This window comes from Cucurbita pepo, chromosome 15 (assembly GCF_057944985.1).
Source record: "Cucurbita pepo subsp. pepo isolate OVF chromosome 15, ASM5794498v1, whole genome shotgun sequence".
Taxonomy (NCBI): domain Eukaryota; kingdom Viridiplantae; phylum Streptophyta; class Magnoliopsida; order Cucurbitales; family Cucurbitaceae; genus Cucurbita; species Cucurbita pepo.
Genome location: NC_141812.1, coordinates 6,017,990 through 6,028,554, shown reverse-complemented (window position 1 = coordinate 6,028,554; position 10,565 = coordinate 6,017,990). Strand labels below are relative to the sequence as shown.

Here is a 10,565-nt window from a genome sequence, read left to right as displayed (position 1 = left end):
AGAAATCTCGCGATAGACATAAATGCATTTTATGACTTTTTATTTCCTTAATGCATTTTCAGTGAGCGCCAAAGATCTAGTAGAAGTAGAAAACAGGCTAGAGAGACAAAACCGATAGACACTTTTGGTTCCTTAATGAATTTTCAGTGAGGCCAGAGAGACTTTTGGTTCCAGGTTCAACACGGGTGGCCCAACAAGCACTAAATCACTCCCAGCAGCCCACGACCTGAAAAGGACACTCTTCGAGAAATGCTTGCGTGACCTGACAAACTAGTCATGCTCTTCTCATGTGCAGCGCACACGCTTCCCACGTCAGTCGCAACTCACACGACTCGTGTGTCAACTCCATCATCATTTGTTTTCTAGTTTTTGGATATATATATATGTTTATTATCATTTCTTATATGTTTTCGATTTATTTACGAATTTTATTTTTATTATGTAAGTCCATGGGACTGATGAAACATTTAAAATGAATATTTCCACATAAAAAGATCACATCATGCATATGGTACGACTCTATTTGAGTAAAAAAAATAAGATCGTTACATTTTCATAGTGGTTAATTATAGTCCTAAAAGTATGAACGACAACTCTTAAAATTTCTCATTTTCATACTGGCTAATTATAGTCCTAAAAGTATGAATGATACAACTCTTAAAATAAGTAGTGGAAGGTTAAGGGTTTCATGTTGAGGCTATATATAACCACTTATGTTGTCTTGTAGACTTGAAAAAGGTACTAAAAAGATCATTTATGCCTTCTTTTAACTAAGTAATAAGTTTTTTTTGTAATGCTATGTAGTTTAGGTTGTATGTTTAGTATCATCTAAGCTTGACATGATCGATCTTGCCTACGGAGTGATTCAAATCTCAAACAAGTATTTTTTTTTTCTCTAAGATATTCAATCAACAAAGTAATTCGTTATCATGAAGCATGATTTAACTTTGGTTTGATGACGGAGACGCCTCGTGGAGGGACACTGAAAGAAGGACAATCAAACCAAAAAAGATAGGTGAGTGATGTGTGGTTTGCTGCCACTTTTATGTATTGTAGGATAAGTAGTGTCCCTTCTTTTTGCTGACTATGTTATTTCACATGTAGTATGATGATATCTAAGCTAGGTTTCAATCGTGGGACCTGTGAGTTATGGGCCTACCACGCTTCTGCTGATATTAATCATTTTGATCTCTAGCTTTCATCATAGATGTTTAGTTCACTTATGGCAAACTTTGAGACCGTATATAAAAAGGTATTAACGGCCCTTCAACCCTTATATCTATCTCCATGACTTGAGACATTCTAACTTTACTTTTGATATTTGTACTACTTTTTCTATATTTGTACTACTTTTTTTTTTTTTTTTTTTTTTTTTTTTTTTTTATAGTAGTATGATTGGGTGTCCTTTGCTTTTCTTTGTCGCGAGATAGCTTTCATCTATGCTTTCCGTTATGATGTTCGATGATTTGAGCAGACTGTGAGTCTTACCTGATTGGGGGGCTCTCATCTACAATGAGATGCAACGTGTTGGATGGAAACATGATTAAACATGCATGCATAGGCGGCGTGTGTGGTCAAACAAGTTTGAATTCCACATAAGTGATGTTTGAATTCTGAAGGAAAATTCTGCCTAAGGTCCAACAAAGCCACAAAGCCGGTGAAAAATGTGAATGGGGATTGAGTACTCCTAAAGGTTTTAAAAAAAATAAAAATAAATGGCAGTTATGGGATTAGAAACCAATCCCTTTTTAAACCAGAGACTAAATCTAGCACCTTGGACCACTAAGCCAAACTATCCCAACAATTATGTTTGGACTACTAAGATAGTCTAGCTATCTCAAGACATGAGATTGCATCACGATGCATGGGTCGTGTTGTTGGGAACCGAGATGACCATGAGATGCAATGTTGTTGTGTTACAAATGATTGAACATGCACGCATAGGCGGCGTGTGCGGTCAAATAAGTTTTAATTCCACATTATTCATGTTTGAAACCCGTAGGCAAACCCTGCCTAAGGTCCAACAAAGCCACAAAGCCACAAAGCTAGATAAAAATATGAAAGGGAATTAAGTACTCCTTAAGGATTGTCATGAACGTGTCAAGATCACAAAACCACACATTTGAAAAAGTATGACTTTGACACGATGCACTAGTCGGAGTTGGGCTAGACTCTCTCCATATTAGACGCGTTTTAAAACCACGATGTTAACAACGATAAATAAAAAGTCAAAACAAACAATATGTATTAGCAGCGCGCACGAGGCTTTACAAAAAATTAAAATAAATGACAGCTGTGGGATTTGAATCCAAGCCCTTTTGAACCAAAGTCGAAGTTTAGCACCTTAGACAACTCGGCCAAACTATCCCGACGAATGTGTTTGGACAAATCAAGATGGTCGAGCTATCTCGAGACATGAGATTACAATACGATGCATGGGTTATGCTGTTGGGAACCGAGATGACGATGAGATGCAACAATGTTGTGTCGCACATGATTGAACATGCACGCATAGACGGCGTGTGTGGTCAAACAAGTTTTAATTCCACATTATGGATGTTTGAATGTGGAAGAAAACTCTGCCTAAGGTATAACAAAGCCATAAAGTCGAGTGAAAAATGTGAATAGAGATTGAGTACACCTTTAGATTTGTCGTGAGCGTGACAAGATCACGAGACAATGGTCGGAGTTGGGTTAGAATCTCTTCATAATAGACGACTAGAGCCCAAATCTGGCATCTTAAACCACTCGACTAAACTGTACGACAAATGTGCCTTGACAAACCAAGATAGTCAAGCTATCTCTAGACATGAGATTGCAATACGATGCATGGGTCGGACGATGAGATTGAAAAAGTATGATTATGACAGTTGTGGGATTTGAACCCACGCCCTTTCGGACCAGAGCCTAAATCTGGCGCCTTAGACCACTCGACCAAACTGTCCCAACGAATGTGTCTAGAAAAACCAAGATGATCGAGTATCTCAAGACATGAGATTGCATCACGATACATGGATCGTGTTGTTGGGAACCGAGATAACGATGAGATGCAACATTGTTGTGTCGCACATGATAGAACATGCACGCATAGGCGGCGTGTGTGGTCAAACAAGTTTTGATTCCACATAAGTGATGTTTCAACGTTGAAGGCAAACCTTGCCTATGGTATAACAAAGCCACAAAGTCAAGGTGAAAAATGTGAATGGAGATTGTGTACCCCATAAGGTTTTTGGCGAGCTTGTCAAGATCACGAAGCCGCACATTTGAAGAAGTATGACCGTTACACGATTCACTGGTCGGAGTAGGGCTAGACTCTCTCTATAGTAGACGCGTTTTAAAATCATGAGGTTTTTATAATATGTGCTAGCAGCAGGCTTGAAGGTTTACAAAAAATGAAAATAAATGACAGCTGTGGGACCACGCCCCTTCAAACCAAAGCCTAAATCTGGCACGTTAGACCACTTGGCCAAACTGTCCCGAGGGATGTGTCTACACAACCAAGATGGTCAAGCTATCTCGAGACTTGAGATTGCATCACGATGCATGGGACGTGTTGTGATGAACCGAGATGACGATGAGATGTAACGTTGTTGTGTCGTACACAATTGAACATGCATGCATAGGCAGCGTGTATGGTGAAACAAGTTTTGATTCCACATAAGTGATGTTTGAATGTCGAAGGTAAACCTTGCCTAAGGTCCAACAAAGCCACAAAGCCAGGTAAAAAATATGAATGTAGATTAAGTACCCCATTGGTGAGCGTATCAAGATTAGAGGCCGCACATTTGAAGAAGTATGACCGTTACACGATGCACTGGTCAAAGTAGGGCGAAACTCTCAACATAGTAGACGCATTTTAAGACCATGAGTTGGACAACACCCATAGAGTATTTAAAAGAGTTTGGTGAAGTTCCTAAAAGAGTTAATTAATATCATTGATCCCTAATAGATGCATTTATAATCGTGAGGTTGAAGGTGAGGGAGGTTGAAGACGACAATATTTGCGATAACCTTGAATTTATCTTTTCTTTAATCGGAGATATGTTTACCAATTTTCTTTTCTTGATGGGAATGTTATTTATTGTTGGTATCAAAGCCATGTTTGTCTTTGAGTATGAGTATTCCTGTGAAACCAAAAATTATATCGACCTTGTAGTTGATGGGAATGTTATTTATTGTTGGTATCAGAGGCAGGTTACGATCCTGGGACCTATGGGGTATGGGCCCACCACGCTTCCGCTGCGCCACTCTAATTTGTTAATTAATATCATTTTGATCTCTAACAGATGCTTTTAAAATCGTGAGACTCACGACGATACGTAACGGGCCAAAGTAGACAATATTTGCTGGCTGTCGACTTGGCTATTACATAACCTAAATCACCATAAGTGAATTCATTCCAAGGAATCTTATGCTTACACTCTTCATTGAGAGCGGTAGTTATCCTTCGAGAAATATACTTTGGAAGTCCTTCAATGAAGCGCATCATCCATAATTAAAGGGTACTATCATATCTTGTCATAACCTTAGTTACAATTATATCTTTGTACCATCAGAAGTAGCTAACTTTTCACATCTTATAATCATAAGAATTTTCTCAAACGTTCAGTATGGATTTCTAGTTTACCTACGACAAACTTTAAGACAATATATAAAAGGGTATTAACGGCTATTCAACACTTATATCATTCTCCATAACTTGAGATATTCCAATTTCACTTTTTATATTTGTACTTCTTTTTCTATAGTAGTATGGTTGAGTATCCTTTGCTTTTCTTCGTCGGAGATATGCTTCTCCAACCCATCCTTGAGTACTCCTGTGAAACCAAAAGTTACAATTTGAGCAATAGCGTGGTCAAACTTACCTCGAAGACTATAGGCGCTAGCTCCCATCAACATTTTGTTGATTACATTTACGACTAGATGACCGGATAGACCATCTATATTCCACTTATGTATGAATGTTCCTTCATAGGTGGATTGAGTCATTTGAGTTTTTTCTTCGAACGGAACATCGGGGAAAGAGGGCTTTTCTTCATCTAGTTTTTTGGACTTTGTTCTCTAATTTAACAATTTTGTTGATGAGGTCTAGTTTTTTTTGGGCATCTTTTCTTCTTTGGAGAAATCATTTTAAAAATTTTTGAGGTCATTCTCATATGGTTGATTATGACACTAAAAGTTTAATTACTTAAGGTTCTATCAAAATTGAAAGATTGTTTAGCTTTTCTTCAATCAGAGCAAGTGCCTCTTCTGTTGAGCCCGAGACTAATTACTTTGTCTAAAATAGCTCGTATGAAATAAAAGAACTTTCCTCAACTTTTGCGAATCTCACGCCATTAATATTTGCAATAGTTTTTTTTATTTCTTTTGTTGTCGTTTTACCTTGATTTTTTCTTCAATCTTCTTAACTTGTCTTGCAATGGTTGAGAGAATCTTGTTTGAGAAGTTATTTTGATGTTGGATATTTAGGAAATCCTTCGAGGTTGTAATGCATTTTTAAGGAATTCTTTATCAGTGGACAATTCATTTGTGATAATATCGATCTGGTTTTAGATAGATGTAGTATCCAATTCGGTTTGAGTTGGAGATCTGGGATTGCCCTCATAATCGACTAAAACTACTTCTTTGTTGTAATCAACCGTCTCTATTTGCATAGACTTTGACATGTTGATTTTTTATGGAGATCTCGAGATTCATCAGAGCTTAAGAATCTTTACCTTTGGAAAGAAAATTTAATTTTCATTGAATTTTACTTTTACGCTTTCCATCATCATGTTCGATGACTTGAGCAAACTGTGGGTCTTTCCTAATTGGAAGGCTCACATATTTAAGGATCCAGGTAGAATTCTTAGTAATCTGATCCCATGAAAGGGTTTTGGAAACAGGTTGACGATTTCTCCAGATTTACCTCTATGAGCATAGTAAATCTTTTTGGAGAAGATCTAAGAGTTGTGGGGGAGACATTTGAATGCTTCTGATGAGATGTTAAGGTTCTCTATGTGAACATCAAACATGAGGGCAGAAAGGATATGACGATCCTTTAACGAAAAGTAAATAGTTTTGATATGTCTTTCGACAAATGGTCATTTACAAGATCTGCCACAAAGGAAAAGATTCTCCAAGATTCTCCAAGATCTGCCACTGAATTTCTCAACTCAATGTCTAGGCTACTAGCAGTTTTAGCCCAGACATCTTCGGTAGGTGATTTTTAAAAGATTCTCCAAGATTCCGCCTCAATTGGTTTAGCGTCTTCTCCTTCCATCATTGAAGAAGAACACACAATATATGACCTTAATGATCGTTCTTAGATTCACATCCTCAAGGTTTGTAACAACAAACACCACCGACCACAATTGTCATTTGAAAATGATGATTCCTTCGACACTGTGAGTCATTTGAAAATTTTATATTCCATCATCAAGTTTTTGGCATGATTATTAGATTATGACATGTTTAACAAGATTTGCGTGAGGATTGTGATATGGTTGCAATGGCACATTACCCCTATCCTATAAAATGTGGCCCTTATTTTCATATTTTTCCAAGCCAGGATTTATGCCTGAGCTAATGATTGATCTTAATCTTAAAATAGATAACATTTTCTATGGTTGATGAAAGAAACAAGAAAGTAAGAGATGGCATAGGTGTGCCAATATTGCTCCCCAACCCATGTGTCGAAGGTTGGATCATGCACCCGCTATCAAGAAAGTATGTCGTAAATGGTTTAGCATGTACACGGGAGAGTCTGATGCTCAAGAGAATCCAGATGGATGAATGTTTGAAATGTCCTAATGAGATGATCGACACATGGGTGAGTTCCCAACATATGGTTTGAGCAAACTAAGATGGTCATGCATCATATCATGATGCATGGATCGTGTTGTTGGGAACTGATATGACAATGAGAAGCAACGTTGTTGTGTTGCGCACGATTGAACATGCATGCGCAGGCGACGTGTGTGGTCAAACAAAATTGAATTCCACAAAAGTGATGTTTGGTTGTCGAAGGCAAGCAATGCCTAAAGCTAGACTTGTAGCTCAAGGTTATTGTCAGGAGGAAGGTATAGACTATGAAGAAACTTTTGCACCCGTTGCTAGATTATAAGGTATTAGAATGTTACATGAATTTGCTTCTTACAAAAATTTTATATTATATCAAATGAATGTGAAAAGTGCATTCTTAAATGGTTATATTATGGAGGAATTTTATGTAAAACAACCTCCTGGATTTGAAAATTTTGACTTTCCATGTCATGTCTATAAGTTGAAAAAGGCTCTTTAGGGCTTAAAACAAGCTCCAAGAGCTTGGTATGATAGACTTAGTAATTTTCTTATTGAGAATGATTTCAAAATGGGTAAGCTCGACACTACTCTCTTTATTAAAATTAAAGAAAATGATATGTTATTAGTGCAAATATATGTGGATGATATTATATTTGGTTCTACTAACCCTTCTTTATGTGAAGAATTTTCCAAATGTATGTGTAATGAGTTTGAGATGAGTACGATGGGAGAGCTCAGTTTCTTTCTTGGACTTCAAATCAAACAACTGAAAGATGGTATCTTCTTAAATCAAGAGAAGTACATCAAGGATTTAGTCAAAAGGTTAATTGATGTTCGGATGATAACAAACCTACCTTATAAACATGTTAAAATCTAAATATTCAAATATACATTGTTAGGTTATGGAGCCTGATGCTTATTTATAGCTTGGTCAACGGTTATATCCGTAAAGCTATATTTGGTAAAGCTATATCCGGTAAAGCTATATATGATAAATAGCTATATATAGTAGATGGTTAAATCGGGTAAAGCTATATATAGTAAATAGCTATATATAGTAGATGGTTAAATCTGGTAAATATATATATAGTAAATTGAACTATATATATATATCCCATCCGGGAGAGCTTTGAGATGTAACTTTCTATTCTCTCTACTCTCTCTTGTTGTACATACCTGAAGTCATCAATAAAAAAAATCCTTTTAGCCAGAGTTCTCCTTGCAATTTTCTCTATCCCATTCTTTGTGTTCATCTAGATCGAGCGTGTGCGTTGTTGTGCGATCCTAACAACTGGTATCAGAGCTAGGCAAAATTCACCACGATCTTTGAAGATGGAAAGTTCAAAGATTGGAATTGAGAAGTTCGATGGATCCGATTTTGGTTTTTGGAAGATGCAGATTGAAGATTATCTGTACCAGAAAGATCTTCACGAACCTCTGTTGGGGGTGAAGTCGGATACCATGACCACGCAACAGTGGAAGCTCAAGGATCGACAAGCCTTAGGGATGATCCGGTTGACGCTATCCAGAAACGTGGCTTTCAACATTATCAAGGAGAAGACAACGTCAGATTTGATGAAGGCGCTGTCGAATATGTACGAAAAACCGTCGGCTATGAACAAGGTGTATTTGATGCGTAGATTGTTCAATCTACAGATGTCTGAAGGTGAACGTGTTGCTGATCATATAAATGAATTCAATATGATCGTAAGTCAACTGAGTTCGGTTGAAATTAATTTCGAAGATGAAATTAAAGCATTGATTTTGATGTCATCCTTACCCGAGTCATGGGATACTGTTGTTGCCGCAATCAGCAGTTCCCGAGGATCTGATAAACTGAAGTTTGGTGAAATTCGAGATGTAGTTCTCAGCGAAATTATTCGCTAACGAGAAACTAGAGATTCATCAGGCAATGCTCTAAGTGTTGATCGAAGGGGAAGAAGTAAACCAAAGGGCCCAAACAAAGGGCGATCAAAATCAAAGAACCGAGAAAAATCTCCAAATAGACCAAACGTAACGTGTTGGAATTGTGGAGAAAAAGGTCACTTTCGGACAGGTTGTACAAGACAAAAGAGGAAGCAGAATCACAAATCTGGAGATGATGATGATTCTATAAATTCAGCAGAGGACATTGGGGATGCTCTAATCCTCAGCGCGGACAGTTCGATTGAATCCTGGATTTTGGATTCAGGTGCATCTTTTCATTCATCTCCAAATAAAGAGTTGTTCTGGAATTTCAAGTCTGGAAATTTCGAGAAGGTGTATCTTGCCGACAACAAAGATTTGGAGATTAAAGGAAAAGGAGATGTCTGCATAAAAACTCCGGCAGGAAATCAGTGGACATTAAATGATGTCAGATATATTCCTGGTCTCAAAAGGAACCTGATCTCTATTGGTCAGTTGGACAGCACAGGTTATGCAACAAAGTTAGGGAAGGGTTCGTGGAAGATTATGAAGGGTGCTACGGTGGTAGCACGTGGCTCAAAATCTGGAACCCTATACACCACTGCAGGGTGTATGAACATAGCTGCTGTTGCTGAGAGTGCTTCAAATTCAAGTCTACGGCACAATAGACTTGAACCGTTGAGCGTGAAAGGAATGAAGAGGCTGGCTGCGAAAGGAGTTTTAGAAGGTCTGAAATCTGCTGATGTGGGTCGTTGTGAGAACTACGTTATGAGCAAGCAGAAACGAGTTAGCTTCACAAGGACCGCCAGAGAGTTGAAGAAAGTGTGGTTGGAAATGGAACCAGATGTGGAGCAAGGTTCCAAGACCATGAAGCAAGTGGGAGTTGAGCTTGAGTTGCAGGAAAACTCGCTTACTGAGGTTATAACAGATACTCATGAAACTCCTGAGACGACTGCTGAGGAACCAGATGTGGAGCAAGATTCCAAGACCACGAAGCAAGTGGGAGTTGAGCTTGAGTTGCAGGGAAACTCACCTAGTGATGTTGTAGCAGATACTCAAGAAACTCCTAAGACTACTGCTGAGGAACCAGATGTGGAGCAAGGTTCCAAGACAACAAAGCAAGTGAGAGTTGAGGTTGAGTTGCGGAGAAAATCACCAAGTGATTTTGTAGCAGATACTCAACAAACTCCTGAGGTTGTTGCGGAGGAATCAGCAGTGGAGCAAGTGACACCTGAACTGGTGTTGAGAAGATCATCCTGTACTATCAGAGTACCAAATATGCATGTACCTTCATTACACTATTTGTTGCTGATGAAAGGGAACCACAACCCTTTGATGAGGCCCTACAGTTGGAGGATACAACCAAGTGGGAGCAAGCCATGGATGATGAGACGTCTAGGCTTCAAAAATGCGTTGTACTGAGGCTGAGTACGTGGCAATAGTTGAAGCTGGAAAGAAGACGATATGGATGACTGACTATCAGAAAGAATGGGCAAGAAGTAGCACGAAGATATTTTTTACAAAGATAGTCAGAGTGTCAAACAGTTGGCAAAGGAACCGGGTCTATCATTTCAAGAGAAAACACAGAAGACGATACCATTTCACTTGCAGGTTAGTGAAAGAGGGTGATGTGTTTGGAGAAGATAGAGGGTGCAAAGAATCCAGCAAACATGTTGACAAAATGTGTTGATGTTGGAATATTGAGGTTGTGCAAAGCCTCAATTGATATGGTTGATGGTGTTAATATAACACATGCGGAAGCAATTTGGATCTTAAGCACTTTTAGACCATCAATTATTGTAAATAACTAGCATGTTCATAAGTATTAAAACTTAATGAGTTTAAATACTAACCTTTTGTAGTTCAAACTTCTTTTG

At 38.2% G+C, this 10,565-nt stretch overlaps 1 non-coding gene across 1 annotated transcript; it reads right to left on the bottom strand.

Moving 5' to 3' along the window:
• Positions 1-2,864: 2,864 nt before the first annotated feature.
• Positions 2,865-2,944, bottom strand: TRNAL-UAG (transfer RNA leucine (anticodon UAG)). The gene has a single exon. It is a non-coding gene; the product is annotated as a tRNA-Leu (tRNA).
• Between the last annotated feature and the right edge of the window lie 7,621 nt (positions 2,945-10,565).